The sequence below is a fragment of the Serinus canaria genome, chromosome 1, assembly GCF_022539315.1.
Source record: "Serinus canaria isolate serCan28SL12 chromosome 1, serCan2020, whole genome shotgun sequence".
Lineage (NCBI taxonomy): Eukaryota > Metazoa > Chordata > Aves > Passeriformes > Fringillidae > Serinus > Serinus canaria.
The window spans coordinates 71196611-71211816 of NC_066313.1; the positions used below are offsets into that span (position 1 = coordinate 71196611).

At 35.4% G+C, this 15206-nt stretch overlaps 1 long non-coding RNA gene across 1 annotated transcript; it reads left to right on the plus strand.

Annotated features, from left to right (window-relative positions):
* The first annotated feature begins 1404 nt into the window (after positions 1–1404).
* On the plus strand, positions 1405–12504 carry LOC127059656 (uncharacterized). Its single transcript, XR_007777659.1, has 3 exons — positions 1405–1694; positions 6256–6321; positions 11921–12504. It is a non-coding gene; the product is annotated as an uncharacterized LOC127059656 (long non-coding RNA).
* Positions 12505–15206: the final 2702 nt, after the last annotated feature.

Here is a 15206-nt window from a genome sequence, read left to right on the forward strand (position 1 = left end):
TTCTTAGGAAGATTAACTGCTGATTATTCTGTGATGCTAAGGTATGATTTTTTTTTTTTCCTTTTTGTTCCAAAAGCTAAGATACATAATGCAGTTGGAAAAAGTGGGGCTTTTTCTAACTAAAAAATACCACTTGACTATCAGAAATACTTGCCACATTGCATATATTATGTTACCTATTGAAATCAATATTATGTTACCTATTGAAATCAATAAGGGCTGGACTTCTACTGATATCTTTTTTAACGAATTCAGGACAACATGGTCTCCATTAAAAGTCCATCCAAAACTTCAGGAATGATGAAGTCTGTGAGAATTTAACTTTTTCAGAAGAATACGTCCCTGATTCCCTTAGGCTGATGCATCCATCATGAATGTCTCTGAATCTGTGCTGAGCCCCTTTAAATCACTTTCCTGGATACAGAAGTACATCCATATGAATCAGCCTGTTGATCAGGCCCTGTGTTCAGGCAAAGATCATCAGATTGATGCACAGACAGTCTTGAAGTCCCATTTAACCACTTCAAATAGACTGTAAATGGGAGTTAAATGCTTTATAGGTTTCTGATGGCTTTTCACAGAGGGAATTACACCCTAAGTGAATGAACAGGGTGCCCATATCTTTTATACAGTGTCAGGAATTCATAAACTCCTTTTGTTCAGAGATTTTTAAAAACAAATTTTACATTGTAACTTTCTGACATGTTTTGTGTCTCAAATACTGATTACTTTTAAACAGTTTTTTATACATGGATTTTATTTTTTTTTCAACAGCAATTACCACTTTACCATTGTTAGAGAGTCAGATAATAATGATTTTTTTTCACTGTATCAAACCCTTATTAGTCCAATACAAAGAATAGGACAAAGTTACTTGTGTTATGTGAGGTTTTTTTCCCTAGAAACAGAGAGGTATATTTATCAGTTGTCTCTGATTTCTCTCTGCCTTCTCTTATGCTAGTTATTTCATAAAAATCTCCTTTGTAAGTTAACTCTAATTGAGATATAACCTAATCACACAGGTAGTAAGAAATACTGAAAAATTTAGAAATGTATGGAGTACTTTAGAGCTTTTTGTCAATGCACATTACTTAGGGCTGCATGGTCAATAGATATCTGTGAGAGGAGACCCCGAGAGCTGCAGGGAGGAGATGCCATGGGAAGGCACTCCCCTGTAGCTGTCCCTCATTCGGGGTTCCCTCCCCGAGCTCCAGAAAGTTCTGTAATCCTGTTTCCCCCATTGGCCTGCGCACCAGCTCCTCCCTTCTCCCGTCTTCCCATTCGTTCTCCCCGGATCACCCCGTGTTTGCTCCTCCCCTGGTCCCCCACCTGATTGGACTGTGGTGCCCAAACCCCTCCCTTCCGCCTGTGCCTCTTAAGCGCTGGTACCGGCGCTCTCTGGGCTCCTGCAGCCAGTCAGCCTTCCAGGAGTGGTTGTCTTCCCACTTCTCTCCGTCCCTTCCCGCCTTCTCTCCTTCGTCTTCCTTCGAATAAACCTCGTTTTTGGAAAAGTGGCTGTGCTTGTGGAGCCCTCCTTCACACGGGTGTGCTGTGCTAGCCGGGACCGGGATCGCCTGCAGAGCAGTTCGGGGGAACCTCTCTCCCGGGGAGTTGGATCCACACGACTGCCCAGGACAAGAACCCGTGCGGGACCCCCACACCACCGGGGACCCCAGAATCCCGCAGATATCGTGGTTAGATATGTTTTTTGTAATCTTCTACCTATAAAAGAACTTTTATTTTTTGTGAAATGCTAATTTTGATAACCCTCATCCTCAATCCTTCTATTCTATACACTTTAGCATATTATTATATTAGAGGAAACAAATGGGGGTCTGAATTTACTTTTATCTGCTTGTACCCTACTCTAAGTAGAACCTACATCTATGACAGATTATTTCATTTATTGAGACAATTCTCCTTAGAATATTACTCTAACATTTAAATTCTGACAGAGTTTTGATTCACAAGCCAATGCAAAATCCATGAGCCATTGTAAAAGAAACAATTATCACAACATTTTTATAAATAACAAAGTTTATGAAATACACAAAAAGTGTAGGAAGTTGGGGTTTGTATCTAATATTTCTATTACTTATGACTTCTAGAAATCTTTTTCCTGGTTGAATTTTTTGAGGATTTTTTGATCCTCTTTTCCCAGTCTTCACACATCAACAGATTTTACAAGAAACAAATAACTTTTAATTGTTTAGACAAGATTCTCTTCGTTAATGAAATTATGTATACTGCCACAAATTTTCAAGTGGTAGATGAAACTTCAGCCCATGCTTCTGAAGCTGTTATTAAAAATGCATTTTCATTGCAAAGGCCAAAGGGGAAATGAGCAGAAAAGTGAGAAAGATGAAGCCCATTTCTTGACTAGAAGGAAGAAAAAGGGAAATAAAGGAAAGAAGGGAGGAAGGAAGGAAGGAAAAAGGAAAAAGAAAGAGTCCTTTCTGAAAGCATGGCAATGTGTAGTTGTTTCATAGTTTGCAATATTAGCTCTTCAAAATGATTAATGGGCTATTTGATGGTAATACTTTTAGACTGAAAAAAGCTCAAGAGTATGACAGGTGACATCCCTAATTTTCAGTTAATAAGGTTTCTAGCTACAGATAATCTTTTATTCACCACTGGTAGGACCGTGATAGGAAACATACGTGCTGCCTTCTCTGACATTCTTCTAGCATAAAGACATTCAGTGGGATTGAGTCCAGAGAAAAAAATGCAAAATGTTTAGTAGTTCTTAGAATTTAGCTGAGAAGATAGCTCATGTGGTTTGTTGCTGTTGGGGTTTTTGTGGGGTTTTTTTTGTGGTTTGCTTTTGGTATTTTTTGTTTGTTTTGTTTTTAAAATAACAATTTTAAAATTTATATAGAAAAAGTGAAAGTATTTTCTGTGTGGATGATAAAATATAGTAACATATTGAACTATAGAAGATTTTACTTGGATTTCAAATACAATTTTCTGATAAGAACAATATTAGTTTCTTATGTAGGCTGTAAAATCTCCTTTGCTGGTTTTTTTTTTCTAAGAAGTATCCCTTGTATCAGTAGTGCTTAAGTTATTTTAGATCTTACAGCTGATGTAGCAAAAAAAAAAGGGCTGGGTAAATTTTCAAAGTCTCTCTTTTTCTACCGTGATATTTGTTAATTAAGTGACAATGATGTTAGTGTTTTCTAGTAGTTAAGGTTTATCTGTTAATCATAGAATCACAGAATCATGTTTACCTGAGACCAGCCCTTTTCATAAAATTTCCTGTCTTTATCCCACAGACTGGCTTGCACTGCACATTTTCTCATTAGTTAGCACAGCCACTCTGACATATTCCAATACCCTGGAACCTCCTTATTCTTTACATAGTCCTGGATGGCTTGTAGTTCCTTGACAGCCCATGTCTTCACATGAGTGAGGATATTAATTTCTTGTGTTTGTCTTCATCACATTTATTGTCAGTTTTGTGTCTCTATGGTTTGTTTATTGTTTCCCTGTTTTCCACAGTATGCCATTGGACAAGGTCCCCATCAGTTAATCTCACTGAAATAATTGTTCCCTAAATCTATGTGCAGTTCCATTATAGTGAGCAGGCCTGGGTCTTGTTAGTGCCTGTTACTGTCTCTCTAAACCTGGTCAGTGAGGTTGTGTATATATTCTCATGTGTGTCTTCCTCCTTTTCTTATTATTCCCTTTTTGCATTGAAACTGCCCTTGATCACATATCTTTTGAGGAATATTCACTCTCTCCTCCCATATGACCTTCAAAGTACCACAGTAACTGGGCTACTATTACTAAATTTATGACAGTCACACTTTGTTCAAATTAACAAAAAATTCTTGACTTCATATTCTTGTAGACAAGAAGTGGTCTTTTCCACTTCTTGTCTACAAGGTTTTGAGTGTAAAAGTGTTAGCATACAAGGGACAATAGTGTAGATGAGTTGTGCCTTTCTTCCTTTCTCTGTCCATTACTGAGGTTATTTATATTTATTTTTCATTTAAATAGATACTAGAAATAGATTTTTTTTCCTTGCCTTACAAAAGGTTTTTCCAGATATAATTCTATTTAGGTTAATGTAACTTTCTAACCATTAATTACAACAAATGCAAATGATACAGGGAGATCTAATCTACCCAAACTCTATGAATTAAAATTGCTGTGGAAAGCGATGCTTTTCTCTTTTAAGCAACACTCTGATTCATAGTTTTTAAAAGAAGTGTCAAGCAAGCTTTCATGCTGAAGGTATGGAAAGAAAAGCAACCAAGCACTAGTCTTATTTTTGAAAAATATATTTAAAAGCTTTGGAAAGAGTGCTTCCAAATAAAACCTAATATTTAAGCAGATATTTGACACTGATTTTTGTGCTAATCATCCTACTTTCAGCCTGGCTGCTCTATTGAGTAAGTGGTTAAAATTCTTCAGATCTCAAATCAATAAACATACTAACTATATGCTTTAAGTGCATGATTTACCTCTCTAGTGAACCAGTTTATGTATTGGAAGAGTATTTTGTGTTCAAGTGATTAGATTTTTTCTTGATTACAAACAAAGGTAAAAAGACTAATCCCATCAAAGATGTTTTTGTTATTATTCAATTGTTACTTACATTAAATTTCAGAAGACAGTAACTTTTAGCCTCTTTGCTCTTTTCTCTTGTGTAAATGAAATGCATATGATCATTTGAAAGTTTCCTTTAATCCCCAATTTAAATTCAATTCCTTTACTTGCTTTCATTAAAATGGAGAGGGGAAATTAATTTAAATTAAATCTTTATGTAGCTTCATGAATGAGACATGATCATATTGGTTGTGTTTTTCAGACTTTCCACCACCCTTTTTACTACAGTCTTTGGTGCAAATTCTTAGAGCAGAGTACAATTTTAAAAGAGTGTGTTGTCTTCTGCTATAAACAAGATTTAAAAAAGATGTGAAGCAACACCACAACAAGCATGTAGAACATATCTTCCGTTTAGAATGCCCCACTTGCATATCAGGGTATAATGTCAAACAGTGTGGTAAAATAATACAGAAGATTTTCTTTTCCTTACAGCTGGGGAAATTTCTAAGGACTCTTAAGCTTAGATTGATGAAATTTGTCTGTTTATGAATTTGACAGTAGGCAATCCACTTATATTCCACTGCCTGGTCTGAAACATCTGAAAGATTGTTTTATTGTAATGTATCCACAAATTCTTTCATTCTTTTAAAATTTGTCTTATTCTGCTGTTTAGAAATTCATGGCAAGTAGATTTTTAAATTACAGCACCTCCAAAAATAAAAACTTGATATTACAGTTTTTATGACATTTGAGAGTAGCTTTACTGTGGAAGATAAATGAGTAAGAGGAAAAATAATGAATTCAGGCAAACAAACCAAACACCTTGTAGCACATACAGTGGATAATAGGTTTTCCATTATCTGAATAATTCTTAAGCATGAATAGATTATCCAAATTACTGTGCAGTTGTATAAAAGCTGTTTGCTGTTAGTATAATCATACATGTCATGAAGAGTGATGATGGCATATTATACAATCAGAATTTACAGAATATGGCTGTCAATACTATATCTAAGGTTCTTTTCAAAGGAACTGGTGTTTAAAATTTTAATCTCAACTTCTACTTCTTGGAGAAATGGGAGTTCTGTGAACTGGTCTTGTAAGATTAAATCAAAGAAATGCTGATTAGAAGTGCAGATATTCTGCAAAAATGCACAATATTATTCATAAAACCTTTATTTCATCAAGATCAAAGCTCATCCCTATTCAGTTTTCTACACCTGGGCACCATTCTTAATCTAGATTTTTTGCTTAACATTTTGCTCAGCCTTGATTGAAGAAAAAAAAATAGCCATCACCTGCTGGTGTTCATTCTTGTATTAGGAAGAAGCCTTGATTCTTAGGTCTGTTGTTTTTACTTTACTAGTTTCAAAGGTAAGTACTATTTCCTCTGCAATACGTGTAGGGTTATTGTTCCTGTGAGGCAACAAAAGGTGACTGACTTATTTAATCACCTGTCCTTAACTTTTTTTTTTTTTTTTTAAGCCTATTCTTTGTTGGACTTCTCTTTACCCATACAAACTGGAAAACAGTGGATTATTGTCCTTCAAAGCTACTATAAGTGCTCCTTTCTTAAGCTTCTAAAGAGCTGTAGGTTAGTTTCTACGTAATACTTTGAAATAATAAACTGTGCTAAATACACTTTTTCTCATTAGTTTTGAATTTTCACTTTTTAACTGTTTGGGTTTTTTTCTCTGACAGGAGAACAACTGAAACTCTGAAACATTTTTTTCATTGAATGAAAATATTGCTTGGTTACCAAATATGGTAAGAAAATTTGTCAAAAGTACTTCTTAAATTACCTAATATTTCCTTTCTTGTTTAGGGGGAAGATTTTGCTGCAACCTCTATTTACAATATAGCTTAGTTAATTCTCTTCAAAGAAAAATCACAAAATGTTATCAGCTCAGGAATGTAATAGCATTGTTTATATTCAGTAAAAGAGTCCAATAGCTCAAAAATGCTCTTGGCCACTAAAACCATATTCATCATTCCTCGATTCATTAGTCTCATGAGAAGTATGCAGAGAAGAGAAAAGCAGAGGTTGTTATTACCTAAATAGTTTCTTTTAGAAGAATGTGAACACAACCTGGAGTCTTTGTAGATAATTATCCAAAAGCATCTGTTAAATGGTCATTTTTAATCTATTTGGCAAATAATGTGAGGATGTCTTGGAAAATGAAGAGAATGGAATAGCTAACACAGTGCTGTTCCCATAGAGACCTATGAGGCATACAGTCCTTGAAAATCTCTTGAAGTTCTTACCACAGCAAAACAAATATGAGATAGTTACAAAGAAAACCAAGGACAATCAGAGGTAGCAAATGACTTTCATAAGAAATAAAGTAAATAAGCTGGGATCCATCAGCTGGAAAACAGCAGGCAGCAGAGGATATGCTAGTGGTCTAAACTCACAGATGGACAGCAAAGGCATTTAGGGAATACCTACTTGCTGTTTCTGATTATCTTAAACAAACAGAAAAATTAAAAATCAAATAAAACCTCTACAAAAACATTCATGCTAAATCATAAAGTAAAGAGTTTAAAACAACTTTTTTACATGCATATATATAAAAGAAGGTTACTGTAAGAATTACACTGGTAAGTAACAGTAGAAGCATTCAAAAATAAAGTGTGCAAATTTAAAATTCATTGCTTTAGGCTACAGTCCATGTAAACACTATAGTCAGCAAGATTTTAATGACTAGAAACTGGGAGAATATTTTGAAAAGAAACTTGTCTACTTTTTCTTACATTTCTGTTTTAAGACTCTATAGATCAAAGATAAAAATAGGATCCTTGTCCGCATGGAGCATATTTTTTGCCCTAATATGATTGTTCTTGTGTTTTTAACTACTGACTAACCCAGTATTAAGCCTGCTATGTACAAGTCCTGTGCTGTTCTACTACAGTTGGATTTACTATATGATAAATAGTACCAATAATACCTCTTTTTAATCATCTCGCCATATTCTTCTGCCTAAAAACTGCAATATATTTCAAAACTCAGTGTATATTTTTTGTAATGTTAAATTAATATGTGATGCCTAGTACCTATTAAATATTTGGGGTCTTGCTGAAGTGCTTTTGCCAGGAGTTGAAAACAATTAAATGAGTATTTGACTGTTCAATAAAGTTAATTGTGACATTAACAACAATAATGTTTTTCCAATTTTAGTGTGAGCAAACACAATCAATTTCCTTGTAAATTGTTCTTAGTCTTAGGTTTATGAGGAAATTTTGAAATCATCTTCCTCCTGCCCCCACCCAGAGGGTGCTGCAATAGACAGCCTTCCTATTCAGTGCAAAACATTTCATTATTTCCAGAAATTATAGCTGCAATAGAAACGATACTTCAACATATTTGAATTTAATGGCCTATTCTTTCATAACTGTATAATCTACTCTAGAAAACTTTTCCTGAATTAGTACTTGTTTTGATCTTCTATATATATTTAGTGGTTTTGGAACTGGTTTATATGATTACACAGGGAAATTGGTCTGCTCCACTTACTAATCTCAAAGAAAATTGCCTACCATGGCTTGTGTTTAGATTGATCATGGTAAGCCTCTTCAAAAATAATATGCTGCATCTCACTTGCCTCTTGTTTTTCTTCAAGCTTTATGGGATACCTTTGAAATCATAAGACAAGAGTATTTTGTCAGTGCAGTAAGTTTTTTTCAGGTGAAAAGAGGTGTAGGACCTCATGAGCATAAGATATATCGGAAAGGCTGGGAGTGAATATATGTTGTTGGTGAATCAAAGTTTGTGGGGATGGAAGTGTTTGAAAGATTGAAAAAATTAATTAATCTTAAATCTTGAAACCGAACTTTGCTGCATTCATTCATTAGCAACATGTGATGTTCTGTCAGTTTACACACATTAGACAATATAATTATAATGACATTATATATGCCATTATTCAGCAACCTTTTCTTAGGTTACCTGTGAGTACACAACGTCATGAAACTCATGTTCAACCATTTGTGCTGATGGCAAAAAGTCCTTGGTAGCTCCTCCTCAAGATGGAGATGATCCGGTCTGAGAGCTCAATAATGACACAAGCTGAGGATGAAGCAGGCAGCCAATCTTCTTTTTCTTCTGATTTGCTTTTTTTTGTGCATGATAGTCTTTGCTCTGCTCCTATGTTGGTCAACAGTGCACAGTAGAACAAGAGGAAAAAAATAAAAAACCACCAAGAATCTATTTGAAAGTTAAGGTACTTATATAAAGAAATTAAGTTGTAATCAGAGATAGACATGGAAAATCTATGTTTACTATTCCAGTGACACAGTGGCATTGACAGTCATCTACCTTCTTTATTTCTGTGGCTTATGTAGCAGAAGTGGGAGGAATGCAAGACAGGTCATATTTCCAGTAAGGTCACTCATTTTGTAGTATTAGTGGGAAAAACAACTATTTTTTAGAGTACATTCTTATGTGTACTCAAGTACACAAGTGCTCTTCTAAGAGGCTTAATTTATTACTGTACGCATATATGGGCAAGGTATGTCAGATTCCAGAATAAATGGAGGAAAACTAAAATGAAATTTGATTTCTTCAATGTAAGGTGATCCATTTTAAAAATTAGTTGCTGATTACCAAGTACTATCTCTACCAGAAATATTTTCAAATTGGTAGTCAAGTATAAAAATTTCTGTCCGTTGCTTTATTTGGTATTTGACTATGTTAATATATAGCTTTGTTTATGAGGTACACCTTACATGAAATGCAGTTGATAATTTTATTAAAAGTAATCAAATCAACAATTCTCCAAAGGGAAGAGAAAAATAAAAAGAAGATGACCTCTCTGTACTATTTCTGTATAATTTCTCTGATTAATAGCAAATGGTTTGTCTGGGTTTTTTGTTTTACATTGTGGGTGGGGGTTTTTTGGCTGTCTGTTTTGTTGTTTGGCTGCGGGATTCAGGGGTTTTGGGGATTTGGAGTTTTGGGGGATTTTTCCCAAATGTAGGCATTTCAATGACATTCTAAATTAATATTTTAGCACACAAGTACCAGGGTATTTTTTTTTTCAGTGGAATATCTTTGGGGTGTTTTTCAATAATTTAAAAGGATTTGTCAATATCTGACAATTCTTGAAAAATCTAGTCAATTTTATTTCATTTCTTAAACATATTTCAAATCAAGCATGCATGCACTGAACTGTGGGGTATATTGCAGAGAATTTTAAGCCTGATGAGTGAAGATTTATAAATTTACACACCAGTTTGTAATAATTGGTAGATCTTCAAGTTGAAGCCTCAAAAAAGTTCTTTCTAAACTGGCTAAGACGCTGTAGTGTATAGCTGTCATAACAGCATAAGACATCTCTAAATAGGATGTGTTATGCAGTCACCGCCTCAGGCTGTGACCTTTAATTCTCATTTTGTAACTGCTTGAATTTGGTTTAGTATAACTTCACTTTTTTTTTCCTTTTTTTCTTTTTTTTTTTTTTTTTTACTAGCAGCAGATCAACAGTACAGTGTTCCTGCTTTGAAGTAACTTCAGAGAGGGGTTTAAAGGAGTATCTTTTTTCTGCAGTCTTAGTAACACTTGCTGTATCAGTACCTTTCTCTGATCTCACGTATTTCCCAAAGTCCTTTGCAGATCTCAAGCTGCACCCTCTGAGTTCAATGCTTCATAAAAAAAAAAAAAAAAAGTAAAATAAAGAAGGAAAATGCAATGTGTGCATGTGTGTGCACTTAAATGCCAGTTTCCAGTAAAGGTGTCCAAAGTCACGTCATCAGACCAAGGGGTTGCAGACACCAATGAGCCAGAAATAACAGAGATATATTGTGCAATTGTGTTGAGTACTTAGAAACTTGAATAAACTGGTCAATAAGACTGCTTGCTCAGCTAAGAACTCAGTAAGGTGATTCAAGCGTTTCCCAGTCTGGTATGTATCACCTTTAGAATTGTAAAGCTTGCTCTCATAGGTGCTAAAATTATTAATCCTAGTAGAGAACTGTAATATTTAAAAAATAATAAATATCCAGGATAATTAATCTGTACATAAATGCAAATAATATTTTATGAATATGTATAAAGCACATTCCAACTGTGCTTTTATATTAAACAAAAAAAAAGCAAATTATATTCACTAGTTCTTCATAAATGAACCTGTTGCACAAGCTGAGTTACAAAAAATCTGAGAATTTTCTTCTATTATCAGACTGCTGCAGCACCAGCATTTTAGCATTTATTAGGTTAGCAAAAGCATACTCTGAAAATCTTTACAGATAGCTTTAATTTTTGTAGTGCTGGTTAAAAATCTAACAATACATACCAAACTATATTTGTTTACAATTACTTTTGAATTATTACTGATGCTTTAGACTGTTATATAACCTTTTATGTTCCCAACAATTTTGTGATGCCCAAATACATCAGCATCATTCTGACTTTTTTTTTGAAACCAAATTTAATGTGTAAAAATTGGGATCCAATCTATTCTATATCTGAACTTAATTTTAGAGCTTTTAGAGCTTTACAGAATGTTTTTCCTCATGCCCTGGCTTTTACAGAACACTATGTTGGTACTTCTTGTCTTCTCGATTATAGTGATGATCTGCTTCTTCTCAGAACTGTTTGCATGAAGCAAAGCAGATAGAAAGGAAAGCAGATTTACTTCTGTGAAGACTTTATTGCTTAAGAAGAGTAAATCCATCTGCCACTTTTAAACAGTTGCTAATGTCTGAACATAAGCAAGTCACCCCTGCAATGTGTTTTCTATCTCCCTTTTTCAGAGTTGGCAATTCTAACTCAATTTGTCAAACTATGGCTAGAAGCATGTATAAATGACATATTTTGCTGAAAATATGCAAATACATGAAAATATCAGCTGAAAAATACAAGCTGAAATGACTCCTTTGATACCATATTCTGTGACATCAATGGCTAGTTAATGAAATCTATACTGGCCAAAATTAATTCAGATAGAAACCCTGTAAGTCTTGGGGGCTGATGGATGTGAAAAGCAAAACCACAATAATTAATATACTTTTAGATAAATAATTCTGTCAGTTGAGTCAGAATTGGCATGGTCTTGGTTGGAGTGCTGTATTTCTTGTGCCTGAAGCATGTGCCACTATGCTGGATATTGCTAAAGAAGTGAGGAGGGTGAGCAAGTAACATGTTTACCCTTCCTGAGCTCAGTTTGCCTTTAGCTGAACAGAATAACAAACAGCCCTTTTCATAGAGCTAGATGAAGAACAAAATTGTTGTGCCATGACAAAGTGAAGAATGAAGTCTACTTTAAACAGAACTTTTATAACTTTTTTAACTTTAGTTAAAATATGGCATATTTCTATATATTTCCATTTTTATTCATCTCTGTGTTAACTTTGGTGAATCCATTTACAGTGTGACATTCAGTAGTATTAAAAGATTTCCTGAGTACCATGAGTGAAGTCTGAACCTCAGAGCACCATCAGAAGGAAATAAAGAGAGGGAGAGAGGACCCCACACTGAAGCAGGTTGGTTGGCAGGATTTATGACCCCAAAGGTCAAACCAACACTAAAGCTGTCTGTTCCCAAAGAACTGCACCCTGTGCAAGGGATGGGACCAATGCTGGAGCAGTTCATGAAGAAATGGAGCAGTTCATGAAGAAATGTGTCTCATGGGAGGGATCCCATATTGAATCAGGGAAATGGAACAAGGAGTTCTCCCTCCAAGGAAGAAGGAACAGCAGAGACAATGTGTGGTGTTATGGACTGAATCCAAAACCCCATCCCTGTTTCCCCTGCACTGCTGAAGGGTAGGAGGTAGAGAAAATTGGGAGTAAAGTTGAGCCTGGGAATAATGAAAGGGGAACGTGTATTAAGATTTATTTTTTATTCTCATTGTCCATGATTTATCTGATTTTATTGGTAATAAATTTAATTATTTTCCTCAGGTTGGGTTGGTTTTGCCTGTGATGATAATTGCTGAATGATGTTTTCCTGCCCTTATCCACAAGCCTTTTGTAGTATTTCCTCTTCCTTCTCCTGTTGAGACAGACAAGCTTTGGTGGGCATCTGGAATCAGCCAGGGTCAACCCACCAAAGGAGTTTTTAACTTTCTCTCTCATATGTCTTAGAGGTCATATAAACACTGCTCAAAAAGGAACACAATGTTCTTGTTACATTGTGAAACTCCCTCAGTTTTTTTTATATACTTCTATGTACTCTTCTCAGAAAAAGCAGACAGAGAGGGAAGCCTTTAAAGCGGACAGGATCAGATTTTCCATTTCTGTCTATAAGTAGGCTTAACTGTGGGTCTTTGGGGGAAAGAGTACTCAGTAATGAAACATTATGACTTTGGCAGATTTTTCTTGCTTTTCTTTATCTGTTGACAAAACAGTAGCCTTTACTAGCTTTCTCAAAGTTTATAAATATTTTTTGAAAAATTTCCTGGGTTCATACAATACTTTGATTCCTCAAATCTAATTTACTTATTTGAGACTATATTACTAGTTTTCTTTTGTCCTTCCTTCCTTCCTTCCTTCCTCCCTTCCTCCCTTCCTCCCTTCCTCCCTTCCTCCCTTCCTCCCTTCCTCCCTTCCTCCCTTCCTCCCTTCCGCCCCTTCCGCCCCTTCCGCCCCTTCCTTCCTCCCTTCCGCCTCTTCCGCCCCTTCCTTCCTTCCGCCCCTTCCTTCCTTCCGCCCCTTCCTTCCGCCCCTTCCTTCCGCCCCTTCCGCCACTTCCTTCCGCCACTTCCTTCCGCCACTTCCGCCACTTCCTTCCGCCACTTCCGCCACTTCCGCCACTTACTTCCTTCCGCCACTTCCTTCTGGCACTTCCTTCCTTCCTTCCGCCCCTTCCTTCCGCCCCTTCCTTCCGCCACTTCCTTCCTTCCGCCACTTCCTTCCTTCCGCCACTTCCTTCCTTCCGCCACTTCCTTCCTTCCGCCACTTCCTTCCTTCCGCCACTTCCTTCCTTCCTTCTTTCCTTCCTTCCTTCCGCCACTTCCTTCCTTCCTTCTTTTTTGCTTTTCTCTTTCTCTTCTCTTTCCTCTTTGTTTTTCCTCTTTTTTGTGTGATTATCTGGCACCAAATCAAATGCTTTACATTCAACTTTCCCGTGAAAAAGTACAAATTGGACAATAATTTATATATCATATCAAGTTATTCAAATGTGAAAAATTGGAGTAAAATAGACTTTGAAAAGGGTCAATACTAAGGTTCACACACTAATGAATTTTCATAGACTAAATATTCACTTTTTTATTGGTGGTGAAATCACATCAATATCTCAACAACAGCAATTTCAAATCCTTTTTTGCAGTTTGGACGTGTGTTAGTAAATTATTCTTAAAAATTATAAATTTAAATTAGGAAGAAGAAGTACATTATTTTGCTATGAGAGCTTCCTGAATGCCAGAGTTGGCTGTTTCTGAAAGGCTCAGAATAATGCTCTAAAAAGAGTTATTCTATTTTCAAAGCATGTAGAATGTGAAAAATGCGTTAATGTGTTTAGGTTCCAGTTTTAAAACAGAATTTCCAAATTTCTCAGATAAATGATGTATTACATTTTTAGATTTTTTTTTTTAAATTTTCCCCTATCCATAACTTCCCCCAGAGACATAGTGGGGAGAAAATGGCATTCCTGAGATATATTTTGGCTTGAGAATGCAACTGTATTTTTGCTATTAAAAAGATCATAAAATGTTGAAGATCAGATCCTCAGTCTGCATAAGCCAGCATGTTTTCAACAAGCATGGACGTTTACATCCATGAAGGTGGATTCAGCACCTTTCCTGGCAACATAATTATCTGCTACTACTTCACTTCTCCACGAAACAGACATAACGCATACAATGGTAAAGAACCAATCTCTGACAAGTGCTGTTTTCAACTTCTGATCACTTTCAATGTTATCTGCTAGAAAATATGCTGAAAAAAGTTCTTTGTGTTCAAAAAAAAAATGTACATACAACTGGAAATAGTGATTACTCTGTAATTATATTATTTGTCTGCTGTTGCCAGGGTGCAGTGTAGCTTTTTTCTTTGTATCTTTCAGACACCCAAGGATTTTGTTCTTTTCTCATTTGTATTTATAGGTAGTATTCACTAAACCTATATCCCTTTTTTGAAATACCTATATGTCTCAGAGTTTGGGTGTGTCTTGTTTTATACATGTGCTTTTTAAAATCCCAATACAAATTTACAGAATGCCAGGTAAATTATATAAGAAATTTTACCTTATTTCCCTGGGAGTGAAGTAGTTCTTTTAAACTATAGAAATAATACATGTCATCCCATACAGTCAAAGTAAACTTGGACAATGTGTAAATTTGTGCTTACAAAGAAAACATATTATAGTAAATAAATAAATGACTGATTTTGCTCTGATAAGCTTCACTGCAGGTTGTAGAAAGTTAGTCTAAGTAAGTAAATCAACAAATTAAAACTGTGTTATGACTGTCCTGAATAGTGATTTATAGTATTGCAAGTGACAATACTATAGGGGAGGTACCCCTAACTTAGTGTAATTATCTATTTTCAGAAAACCCAAAAGGGGTGCTCTACAATTCTGAAGACAATGGGGGAAGTGTTGCAGTGCGTTTTCTTTGTTTGACAGGTTTGCTGCTTAATTTGTGTTTTTTGTTCACTGTTTGATCTGTTGGTTCTGTAATTCCCCTGTATTGTTCTCCCCCTGCCTTTGGAGT